Source organism: Dasypus novemcinctus, chromosome X, assembly GCF_030445035.2.
Source record: "Dasypus novemcinctus isolate mDasNov1 chromosome X, mDasNov1.1.hap2, whole genome shotgun sequence".
Taxonomy (NCBI): Eukaryota; Metazoa; Chordata; class Mammalia; order Cingulata; family Dasypodidae; genus Dasypus; species Dasypus novemcinctus.
Genome location: NC_080704.1, coordinates 73,439,971 through 73,453,582, shown reverse-complemented (window position 1 = coordinate 73,453,582; position 13,612 = coordinate 73,439,971).

The window sequence follows — 13,612 nt, the reverse complement described above, 5'->3', positions numbered from 1 at the left end:
GGGTCGCCCGGAGAAGCAGGCGACGAAGGGGTCGCCCAGAGAAGCAGGCGACGAACTGGGGACAAGGGAGGCCAGGCCCTTGTCGGGGGCTCTCAGGACTGGAGGGCGCACGGCAGAAGAACTACCGCGGAGACAAGGTAAACACGCAAGTCCACTTTATTGAGGGAGAGGCAACAGTTTTATAGGGGCTGGGGAAGGCTGATTGGTCGAAGCCACGCCCCGTTCTGATTGGTTGCCGGCAAAAGGTCAGTGGGCGGTACCGGACGGGGGAGGGGTGGTGGTTAGGGATTGGCTGTCGCTGTTGCTGGGGGAAGGGGCAGGGTTTAGGGATTGGTGGCTGCTGTTGCTGGGGTGGAGGGCAGACTTGAGTTTCCCGCCCACGCCTGGCTGTTGCTGCTGTCAGGGGAAGGGAAAAGGGCGGGCTGGATTTTTCCGCCCACACCTGGCTGTTGCTGCTGTCGGGGGAGGGGAAAAGGGCGGGCTGGATTTTTCCGCCCACACCTGGCTGTTGCTGCTGTCGGGGGAGGGGAAAAGGGCAGACTGGAATTTTCTGCCCTGCGCCTGCGCAGGGAGAAGGAAGAAGAAGGGTGCCGCCCCACAAGGCATCGGGTGGCGCCATCAGGGAGGAGGGGCGGCCGCGGAAGCATGGCTGCCGAGAAGGGGAGACCCGAGGGCACTCTGCGCCCATGCCGAGCTTCCTTCAGGGGTGGCGGTGAGTCCGACCAGCCACCCTATTATGGGGGCAGCGGAATTAGGCCTACCGTGGCCGCTCCCCTGCCAGGCCAGCAGACCACATTTCAGCCCGAGGGGTGACCGCATTTCCCCCTTCTTTTCAAATAAGGGCCAGGATGGCAGCAGCAACAAGTAGCCGAGGCCCAAGAGGCAGTAAGCAATGAGGGAAGCGGGGCTGAAGAGGGAGGTGAGTATGACGGGGATACAAATGTACAATTTGGGGGGCAGTATCTTGCCGTTGCAAGCAAGGGTGGCCAATGTCCAATTCTTGTTGATCTTGGCGGCTATAAGGTCCATCTGTTGTTAAAAGTCCAGGATGACAGCGCGTTGCAGGTAGTTGATCTCTCCTTGGCAGCGAAGACATTGTAGGAGAGGATTACTTTTTCCTACCAGAGGCTTACTGTCCAATTAAAAGGCTGATGGCTGGGGCTGGTGAGTGCAATGGGGAGTGTGAGGAAAAGAAGGGTGATGGTTTTGGACAAGAGGAGGCTTGGTGAAGTCATTATGGGAGGAAGATAAGGAGTAAAGCATAAAAGAGGATAATAAACAGAAAGGCAATGGAGAGTAGAATTCGTTGGCCGAGGTTCCAATCTTCTGGTGTGGTAGCGGCTAGACAGATGGGGGAAAATATTATCAAGAAAGCAAAGGTTATGAGGAAGAAATAAAGTATTAAAGGCTGTGGGGGAAGTGAGAAGATCATTTAGAGGATAGGGTTGAGAATGGTATGTTTAAGACAGAAGCTTTGTGGTTTGTAGGAGACTGCTTTATAAACAAAGGAGAATGAGGGCAGTAAATATAGTAACGATAGATAGGAAGATGACAGTGAGGAGGAGTCTTTGTTTAAGGTTCCAATTGTCCGGCGCAACAGTGGCTAGGCCGATAGCGAGGGGTGTTGCTAAATAGACAATGGCTGCAAAGACAAAATCATTTTTTGTTTCCTTAAGAATAACTTTTCTTTAAATACTTAGTAGCATGCAATATTAGAAACCGTTTCCTAAAAGCAAGTTGGTAGGGGAGCTTGGTTGCCGTTAATCTTTCCTGTTATAAAATTACCTTTTATTATTATTATCATCAATTCAGTTTTATATATATATATTTAAGAATGACCTTTTGGAATTAGCCATTTAATACCTTAATGTAAACTATTGAAGATAAATTTTATCTCTACAGAGCACATTCCCTTACGTAAAGTTATCACAATACCTTTTACACTTGCCGCATGCAAATTAAATTTCAAAGAGTTTATGAAAAATTAGCCATCTTACTTTAGGACAAAATACGTCTTTTTGCAAAACTTATTACATTTCCGTTAGCATTTTTACAAACTTTTAACCTTTTTAATATTCATATAAGTTTTACATTCTTTATATTATCCTGTGAAGAAAAATAAGTTATTCATTTTAATCTAGGCAAGAACAACTTTTTATGAAGACGTACAGTTAATTTTGTTAATTAAGACACAATTTTTTTAAATTGTAGATATCTTATTAACATTTAAACTTATGTATTAATATAATAAACTTAAGTATTAATATAAGCGCTTATTTAATTTTTGGCCATTTGAATAGAGCTCTTTTAAAGATTTCTAGTAATTTATATTTACCATCCGGAGGTATCACAATATACGTTGACATTGAACGAACAGACAGACAAACACAGAACAATTACAACACATTAACAGAAATATATAATTTATTTACAGTTGACTCATAATTCTTACTTTCTTGGTATAGCTGCTTTTAAATCTTTTTTTATATAGCATATCATAGATTATACCCTTCAAGATTTTTTCTGGACTTTATGTTGCCTGTAATAAGCCAGGAGGGAATTTTTTACCTTCCTGCTCCGCAGCAAAAGTGACCCTATCTATAAGGCGAGTATAGGTGTCCTGGTCCCAAAGCTGACACGTGGTAAGCCACGGATTAAAGGGGAGAAGAAGGTCCCAATATACTTGGAGCTGTTTCAAAGAGATCTTACACCGGTGAGTGTCTAGGAGACCGGCGAGAGCCCGAACTTGCGGGGCTTGCTTAGCAGATAGGATGTTACCCATTGCTAATGGCCTTTTGGAGCCGATAAGAAAAGGGGCCCTTACCTTGAGAGCGCGGCGATGGGAGCCGAGGTGCGCGGTGAGACGAGGGGTCAGAGCCGGTGGGGCTCCAACGGTGGTCGCGGGCCAAGAGAAGGCCCCGACGAGGGGAGGGCTGGACGACGAGCAGTGGAGCAAGGCAAAGGGGAGCAAGCACGGAGGGGAGGAGGCAGAGGTGAAGACAGGGGTGGAGGTGCTCAGGCACGTGCTCCTGAGAGTTTTATTGGCGCCTCTTAATCATAGCAGGTCGGTATAAGCCCCCGACATGGAAGGAGAAAGCCATCCAGCGATTCTCCCAGACCGCCGTGGATCGTATGAGGTCACCAAGGTTCAGGAGCAGCAATGCAGAGCGAAAAGATAGGGGTGAGAAGAGAGGAGAGCGTAGGGCTATGGTAGGGTTACTTCAGACGTGCAAGCGCGTGCTCCCGAGAAATCCAAGGCTCCTCTTAATCATAGCGGGTCGGTATAAGCCCCCGACATGGAAGGAGCTCCCAGACCACCGTGGATCATATGAGGTAGCCAAGGCTCAGGTAGCAGCAATGTTGCACGAGAGAAGTCCCAAGGTGAGAAGAGAGGAGGGCATAGGGCTATGGTAGGATTACTTCAGACGTGCAAGCGCGCGCTCCCGAGAAATCCAAGGCTCCTCTTAATCATAGCGGGTCCGTATAAGCCCCCGACATGGAAGGAGAAAGCCATCCAGCGATTCTCCCAGACCGCCGTGGATCGTATGAGGTAGCCAAGGCTCAGGTAGCAGCAATGTTGCACGAGAGAAGTCCCAAGGTGAGAAGAGAGGAGGGGGGGGGGCCGCCAGGTTATGGAGTGAGGCTGTGGTGGAGTTGCCTTGCCCCACGTTGGGCGCCAACTGCGGCGGCTTGCTCGGTCGGTAGAGGTGGGGTCTGGCTGCGGACGAGGGGTCGGTCCAGCTCTGGACGAGGGGTCGGTCCCGCTTGGGACGAGGGGTCGGTCCCACCTGGGACGAGGGGTAGGTCCGGCAGCAGACAAGGGATCGGTCTCACAAGGGGTTGCGCGGTTCGGCTGACGGGGTCGCCCGGCGAAGCCGGCGACGAAGGGGTCGCCCGGAGAAGCAGGCGACGAAGGGGTCGCCCGGAGAAGCAGGCGACGAACTGGGGACAAGGGAGGCCAGGCCCTTGTCGGGGGCTCTCAGGACTGGAGGGCGCACGGCAGAAGAACTACCGCGGAGACAAGGTAAACACGCAAGTCCACTTTATTGAGGGAGAGGCAACAGTTTTATAGGGGCTGGGGAAGGCTGATTGGTCGAAGCCACGCCCCGTTCTGATTGGTTGCCGGCAAAAGGTCAGTGGGCGGTACCGGACGGGGGAGGGGTGGTGGTTAGGGATTGGCTGTCGCTGTTGCTGGGGGAAGGGGCAGGGTTTAGGGATTGGTGGCTGCTGTTGCTGGGGTGGAGGGCAGACTTGAGTTTCCCGCCCACGCCTGGCTGTTGCTGCTGTCAGGGGAAGGGAAAAGGGCAGGCTGGATTTTTCCGCCCACACCTGGCTGTTGCTGCTGTCGGGGGAGGGGAAAAGGGCGGGCTGGATTTTTCCGCCCACACCTGGCTGTTGCTGCTGTCGGGGGAGGGGAAAAGGGCAGACTGGAATTTTCTGCCCTGCGCCTGCGCAGGGAGAAGGAAGAAGAAGGGTGCCGCCCCACAAGGCATCGGGTGGCGCCATCAGGAAGGAGGGGCGGCCGCGGAAGCATGGCTGCCGAGAAGGGGAGACCCGAGGGCACTCTGCGCCCATGCCGAGCTTCCTTCAGGGGTGGCGGTGAGTCCGACCAGCCACCCTATTATGGGGGCAGCAGAATTAGGCCTACCGTGGCCGCTCCCCTGCCAGGCCAGCAGACCACATTTCAGCCCGAGGGGTGACCGCACCCTTCTCTTCTCCTTCTGGAATGCCTATAATACCTATGTTTCAGTGTTTTGCATTATCATTCATGTCCCTAAGTCCTAGTTGCATTTTTTCTATCTTTTTATTGACCAATTCTACTATCTGTTTGATTTCTGATGTACTGTCTTCCACATCACTAATTCTCTGCTCTGCCTCTTCTAGTCTGCTGATATTTGCTGCAAGTGTGTTTTTCATTTCTTAACCGTGCTGTTCATTCCCATCATATCTGTTATCTTTTTGCGTATGTCTGCACTGTCGTCTCCAAGTGTTGTCTTCATGTTTTTAACCTCTCCCTTTACTTCATTAAATTTGTCATAAATGTTCTGAGATCTTTCATTACTTGTGCGAAGTTCTGCTCCTCTTCCTGATTTTTAGTTTGTTCATTGGATTCAGCCATGTTTTCCTGATTACTGGTTTGGTTTGTAGATTTTTGTTGCTGTCTGGTCATCATTTTATCTTGACGGGTTTAATCAGTTCCTTAGCTTCTTTGTCTAGTCTTAGGGATTATAGCTGTTGTTTTTGCGTAGGTGTTATATCTTTTCTTTGTCACTTTTTTCTTCTTATTCTAATTTCATATTGCTGTTTGAGTTCACTTTAAAGGAACGTATTAGGGCCAGGGAAAGGCAATTGTGTAAGCAAGGAAAAAGTGTAAAGTAGTATTGGTGATAAATGTTAACAGAGCAACAATATGAGATCCGGGACGATGGATATTAGATTCATGTAAGTTGTGTAGAGTTACAGCAGTAGGTAGAGTACCTATAATGAGGTAGTCGACTGAATATGGGAGTAATATGGTATGAATTAAAAATCTAGTATTTTTGTGAGAGAGGAAAAAAAAAAAAAGAAAGACAATAGTTTCAAGAGTGGATAACAGACCGAAAACAAAACAAAGGTATTAGAAATCAAGATTTAGACAATTTGTGGATCAAAGAAAGTGAGGTGGAATATAGGAGAGACAGTAGATGATGGAGGATATCAAGATGTAGGGGAAAGGGATAGTGTAGGTAGCCAAAATCAATTCACACAGAAATGAGGCAGTGGAGGATGAGGAAATCCAGCAAGTATGAGGTGTTCCCTGTAGCACCTATTGTATAATTAAGATAAAATAAAATAAGAAGAAAATGAGGGACAAGAGAGAAAAAAAAAAGGGAAGAAAGGAAGAAAGAAAAGGTGCGTGGGTAAAGGGCGGGGAACCGGTAGGGAAAAGAAAAAAATGATATACACCAACCACAACAGCAACAACAACAACAACAAAACCCTAAATAACTGAAAAAAAAAAGACTTTGGGGGATACTCTGGGAGAAAAGACTAGGGGATAATGCATTGTTAGCAATCAGGACATTTAAAAAAATAAAAATAAAATAAAAATAAAAACAAAACAAAACAAAACAAAAAAGAAAAATGCAAATGTTGATGGCTAGGGCATTCAAGGACCTCAGATGGCTCTCAGGGCGTGATGTATTCAGGGATGGAAAGTCTGAGATATCTAAGACTCAAGAGGTGTGATTCTCTGGGGTGTGGGCCACCAGGGTTTAGGGGACTCAAACCTGGCAACCTCAAGTCTGGTTAAGAGGGATCCTGGGAGCACCGCAGTGCATGACAGCCTTCAGGGATCCCCGCAGCTGGGTGCCAGTCCTATGGGTGAGTTCACATCCTTAAGCTCTACCCTGTGTGTCTGAACCCCACAAGTCACTCACTCACTGGGGTCTATTCTGTGGATGTATCACCAATTTGACTTCAAGACCCCTTCCACCATGTAAGACCCCAGAACGGCCACCTGGGGGCGCCTCTACACTGCAACCAATTTAATGACACAGATCAATAGCCAGGCCCGCGGGTGGGGCTCCAGCCGGAAACACTTATAACAGAATCCAAAACCAAAATTCCCACACTTCGCAAAATATTCCCCTAATCGGCTTCCAGACGTCTCCCACCCTGCCAGACCCTGGTGGCGTCTCTTTATTGCTATCAATTTAAGTCCACTGCAGATCGGTAGCCAGGCTGGGGGGGGGGCAGGGCTCTAGGCGGAAGCACTATTATTTGTGTTCGCAATCAAAAATTCCTCCGCTTTGCAATAAAACTCCCGTTTGTCTCCCCAAATCACTCAACCAAGGCCTCCTGTCCTATTAACCCCCCAATAGGTGGCTCAGGGCTTTTGAATTCCCCAGTACTGCAGAGCCTCCTGATATCACTGCTGCAGCTTCGGTGCGGCAGCTCCACCCACCCCAGGAGGGAGCCTCCTGCGCGCAGCCCAGACCTCTGTGTTATAGAGTCTCAATTATATTTTATAGACGAATTTTCTCTGTTACCTTCCCACCAAATCGATGTCCAGACACCTCCTGCCTTGCAAAAATCCTGAAACAGCCTGGTCCCGAAAAACCTCTAACGCTGCCCAGCTGCTTCTTTGCAGGAGATATTATCAGGTATGCTCACTCAGCCACCATCTTGCCCCACTCATTCTCTCAGTATTTGTTTCTTGACTTCCTCCTGAGCTTGCACTTCCTTGGTGTAAGAAATGCTACTGATTTTTGCACATTGGTCTCATAACCTTCCCTTATTAGGAGCATAAATGTTTATGATTGCTCATTCTTCTTGAAAGATTATCCCTTTCACTAATATGTAGTGTCCATCTTTGTCTCTCACAATTGTTTCACATTTAAAGTCTATTTTGTCTGATATTAATATAGCTACTCCTGCCCTTTTATTTTGCTTATTGTGTACTTGTAAGTTTGTTTTCCAGGCATTCACTTTCAACCTCCTTGAATCCCTGGGTCTAAGATGTGTTTCTAGTAGACAGCATATTGATGGGCCTGATTTCCTTATCCAACCTTCCTGTCTGAGTCTCTTGACAGATGAGTTTAATCCCTTGATATTGTGTGTTATTACTTTCAAGGAATTATTTGTGTTAGCCATATTTTGTTTGGACATGTGTTTGTCATATATAGTTTCCTTTTTCTTCTCTTTTTGTCTTTTTAGTTGTTTTTACACTCTCCTCCAACTCTGCCTCTCCTGTTTTTTTTTTCCTTCCTCCAGAACTCCCTTTAGTATTTCTTGAAGGGCAGGGTTCTTATTGGCATACTTTTTTAGTTTCTGTTTATTTGTGAATATTTGGAACTCTTCATTTTTGAATGCTAGCTTAGCTAGATAGAGTATTCTTGATTGGAAATATTTTTCTTTTAGTACCTTGACTATATCATACCATGGCCTTCTTGCCTCCATGGTTTCAGATGAGAAATCAGCACTTAATCTTATGGAGCTAACTTTGTATGTGATGGTTTTATTTTCTCTTGCTCCTTTTAGAATTTTCTCTTTGTCATTAGCATTGGATAATATGACAAGTATATGTCTTGGGGTAGGCCTGTTCATATTTATGCTGTTTGGGGTGTGATGTGCTTCCTGGACCTGTCCATCCATCTCCCTCAGTAGATTTGGTAAATGTTCAGCCATTATTTCCTCCAACACCCTTTCTGCCCTTTTTCCCTTCTCTTCTCCTTCTGGGATGCCTATAATGCATATGTTTATGCGTTTTGCATTGTCATTCATGTCCCTAAGTCCCATCTGGATTTCCTCTTTGACCCACTGTTTTTCTAGGAGTGTGCTGTTTAATTTCCATATCTTGGTGTGAAATCTGGGCCTCTGGCCCTTGCAGATTTCCAGCTTCACTCCACTTTCGTCAGAGACATTATTTCGTATGATTTCAATCTTTCTGAATTCATTGAGCTTTTCTTTGTGGCCTAGCATATGGTCTATCTTGGAGAATGATCCATGTGCACTTGAGAAAAATATACACCCTGCTCTATTTGGGTGTAATGATCTGTATATGTCTATTAGATCCAGCTCCTCTAATATACAGTTCAAACTTTTTGTTTCTTTATTGATTTTCTTTTGCAATGTTTTGTGCAAAGTTGATAGTGGTGTATTAAAGTCTCCCACCATAATTGTAGAGGCAGCTATTCTTTCACTTAGTTTTTCCAGTGTTTGCCTCATGTATTTGTAGGTGCCCTTGTTAGGAGCATAAATATTTATGATTGTTCACTCTTCTTGAAAGGTTTTCTCTTTCACTAATATGTAAGAGGGGGTCAAAAAAGGGGGGAAGCAAGCAAGGAAAAGAAAAAGAAAAAAACTAATAAAAAGAAAAAGGACCTCAGGGAATAAAAAATAAAATGGAATAAAAAACCTGGAGACAGTGCAGCAATAGCAACCACGACAAAAAAAACCCCACAAAGTTTCAAGCTAGGAAACTTCTTTGCATATATTAAAATGCTTAGGTATCTGATGTTCCCTTTTTCTCTCTTCCTCACTTCTCTCTCTCCCAGGGCAGCAGGAAAGCTGCATGAGGGGTACAGTAGGAGATTCAAGTGAGTCCTTGGTAAACCAGCTAAACACAGAAGACAATGACTTTTTATTTTCAGCGTGAGAGCACCTCCACCTCACCAGAAACCCAACATATGCTTTTGGAAGCTTGGATAGCATGTCCTATAGCCCCCACCCCCACCCCACCTTAGGTGTGCTAGGGGAGGTATACTTGATTTTCTGACTCCACCTTCTCCCAGACCAAGTTTCCTATCCCAGGACATTTAGGTAAATTCATCTTTCTAAGCAGATTCACCTCTCCTTTCTTCCCAGGCTCTCCCCAAGCCAGCTGGTATTCTTCTCCAAGCTGACAGAGGAAAAAAACCCAAAAAACAAATACGGAGTGCTAGGGTAATCATGGACCTCAGACGGACCTCAGGTCACACTGGATTTGGAAATGGGAAGTCTGAGATATTCCATACTCAAGGTATGTGAGTCTGTGGAGCATGGGCTACTGGGGTTTAGGAGATATGAACCTGGGAACCACACATCCAGTAAACATGGGGTTTAGGAACACTACAGCACAACAAACAGTTTTCAGGGATCACCATGGCCACCAGCCCTAGGGGGAAGTGTCCCACCCACAACTTCTCACCTCCATGTCAGAAACCCAGAATTCTCCCACTTGCAAGAACCTCTCCTGCCACAGTCTCACCAAATAGACCTTCAGACACCTCCTGCCCTGCAAGCTCCCAAAACAGCCCACTCTAGCAGGACTCCAACCCTACTCAGCAGCTTCTTTTCAGGAGAGATTATGAGGTATACTCTCTCAGACACCATCTTGCCCCTCTTCCTCTCTAGATGTATTTTAAAGATACATATATCAGACAAAATGTTACAAATAAAAATGTAGGAGTTCTCTATATTCCCCATTCCCCACATCCCCACTCTTACCACATCAACAACTTCTTTCATTAGTGTATTCATTGCATTTGATGAATGCATTTTGCAGCACTGCTACACAGCACAGATTATGGTTTATTTTGTTGTTTACACGCTCTTCCATTCCATTCAGTGGGTTAAAGCAGGACATATAGTGTCTTGCATTGGTTCCTGCAATATGATTGAGGACAAATCCAAATACTGAAAATGCTCCCATATCACACCTTTCCTTCCCTCTTCCTGCCCTCAGCAACTCCTGTTGCTACTGTCTCCAAATCAATGACACAATTTCTCCCATTGCTTGAGTCACAATTGTTCTATAGTAGAATACCAGCAAGTCCACTCTAACCCATATTTTATTCCTCCATATTGTGGACCCTGGGATGGTGATGTCCACTCCACCTTGAAATTGAGAGTGACATAAATTCCCCCAAGGCTGATGAATGGAATTCTACTGTTGCAGCTGAAGACACTCTCAGTTCCCTGGCATGGTGGATGACCATCTTCAACTTCCTGTTAGCTGTCTTGGGTAAGTCCAACAAACCAGAGATCAGGTATTGCAAATCTGCTGAGGATCAGGGCCCTGCTGGCACACAAACGGCCTGTAGATTCAATTCTACTGAACAAACACCAAACCCAGCACCAACCAGTGGTCAGTAAATGTGTCAGAAGAGGCATGTTTGGGTAGGTAGCATCTGAGGCCTTCTCTAACACACTCAGGAGCACATATTCCAAAGTAGGGCCCACTGGCAAGGAACTGAACTCCAGATCCATATGCCATGGCTGTAAATCCTGTGTGTTTCCATAGCCCTCAGGAGAAACAGTACCTGCAGTTGTTTATACTTTGACTGTCAAGAACTTGCTAAGAAGTGCATAAGTGCAACCCCTTTGATGACCTCCTGACTGATTTTATAGTCTCTTAACCATATAAACTCATTTGTGTTTACCATTTCCCCCTTTTGTTCAAGGCCCTTTTCTAGTTGCATCACCAGCTGGTGCTTGGAAGTAATCTCTTAGCACCAGTGAGGCTCATCCATGTGAGTCATGTCCCACACTGTGGGGAAGTTGATGCATTTACATGCTGAGTTTGGCTTAGAGAATGTCCACATTTGAGCAACAGGGAGACTCTCTGGAGGTAACTCTTAGTCATACTGAAGCTCTAGGACTAGTTGAAATTTCAAGCACACAGGCTGATAAGCATAGTCAGTATCAAGGGCCTATAATTGGACCATCCTTCTTCACTGGTCTTTGCCCTTGTACTTGAGAGATTGTTGCTTCTCCATTGTGGAGTGCAACAGCATTTCCAGAATGGGAACTAAGCACTCCTTCAGTTCTCATGTGAAAGTCTAACTATGTAAATATGAAACAAACATCTGAGCATATCTATATACCCTATATGCATTCCCTGGGGAACACCTTCCCACCCATGCATCACCCATTAATAACACTCCACAACAATTCTCCTCCCCTGCAATAGTTGAACCTTCTGCAATCCAAAACTTCTTAAAAATGAAGTCTAATATAATGTTAAATTCAATTAATAGGAAAATGAAATAATAATGATAGTTTTAAAAATCAGAAAAAAATATTCAATAATCTAAAAACTTAAAATGAAATAAAATAAATTGATGTATTGAAAAAATGGAAAATAACATAAAATATTTTTTCATGTTTTATCTTTCACCACTGCAATAGGTGTTGCCCTGTATGTATATTGTGAAGGCAATCTCTTCCATTTCTTCGTCAGGGTTTTAAGTCTTTTTATTTTATTATGTCTTCAAAAGTTTTTTAAAAATATTATTTGTCAGGGCGGTGGACTTGGCCCAGTGGTTAGGGTGTCCGTCTAATACATGGGAGGTCCGCAGTTCAAACACCGGGCCTCCTTTACCCGTGTGGCTCTGTCCCAAATGCAGTGCTGATGCACGCAAGGAGTGCTGTGCCACATAGGGGTGTCCCTGTGTAGGGGAGCCCCACGCGCATGGAGTGCTCCCCATAAGGAGAGCCGCCCAGCACAAAAGAAAGTGCAGCCTGCCCAAGAATGGTGCCACACACACGGACAGGTGACACAACAAGATGAAGCAACAACAACAACAAAAATGTGGATCAGCAGGATATCACTGTCTACATATAATAACATGACTTTAAATTGCTGTTTGACCTAATGTAAGGGGGAAAAAGAAAGGAGAAATGAGTTTATATGGCGACGAGTCTCTAAAAAAGAGTCTGGAGGCTTTCAGAAGGATTGCCCTTTAAGCACAACTGAGCAGAGTCTAAGAGACAGATAAAGTAGATACAACCCCAGGTATTCGTTCCTTTGAGGGCTAAAGAGACCCACGGGTTCTATGGTCATGGCAGATGGGGTTTACTGCCATGGCAGATGGCCCTTCTTTGGAGCTGGTGTTTCTGCGTGATGGAGCTGGACTCAGATGGGATCTCTTTTCACAAGACTTTCATGCTACTTTACTTGAATTGTAGTTGGTGTTGGGGTTTAAGATATATTTAGGGGATTTGAATCTCTGGACTGACAATATGATAGCCAGGCCCTGAGCCCCAACAGACTTCGGCTCCTACAATCTGATTTATTGGACTCACCTCACTCAGCTAAGATGGAGTTGAAGAATGTCAACCACCACACCATGGAGCCTAGAGTGCCTACAACTGAAAGCAGGAGGATTGCATCCAGTATCCATGTGGAATCTGAGCCTCCTCTTGACATAGAGGTGCAACGGACACAACCAATCCAAGGTCCACAGGGAAAAGGTGGCATTGGAGTGGGAAAAGTGGACATGGTGGCTGATGGGTATGGGGAATGGCAGGAAGAGATGAGAGGTGGAGGCGCCTTTGGGACTTACAGTTGCCCTGGATGGTGCTTCAGGGGCAATCACCGGACATTGTAAATCCTCCCAGGGCCCACTGGATGGAATGTGGGAGAGTATGGGCCATGATGTAGACCATTTACCATGGGGTGCAGAGATGCCCAGAGATGTACTTACCAGGTGCAATGGATGAGTCATGATGATGGGAGTGAGGGTTGCTGGGGGGGAGTGGTGGGGTGGGGGTGGTACCTCATATTTTTTTAATGTAATATTTTTACAAAATCAATTAAAAATATAAATAAAAAAATTATTTGTCTTTATTTTTTAATACTACATTAAAAAAATATGATGTCCCCATATACCCCCCAACTCCCTCATCCCCCTCCTCCCCCCACAACAAAAATCTCCCCCATCATCATGAGACATTCATTGCATTTGGTGAATACATTTCTGAGCACCGCTGTACCTCATGGTCAATGGTACACATCCAAGCCCACACTCCCCACAGTCCACCCAGTGAGCCATGGGAGGACATACAATGTCCAGTAACTGTCCCTGCAGCAGCACCCAGAACAACTCCAAGTCCAGAAAATGCCCCCACATCTCATCTCTTCCTCCCACTCCCTACCCCCAGCAGCCACCATGGCCACTTTCTCCACACCAATGCCACAATTTCTTCGATTACTAATCTCAATAGTTCATGAATAGAATATCAGTAAGTCAACTCTAATCCATACTCTATTCCTCCATCCTGTGGACCTTGGAATGGTTGTGTCCACTCCACATCTATATCAAGAAGGGACTTAGATTCCATATGGATGCTGGATGCAATTCTCCTG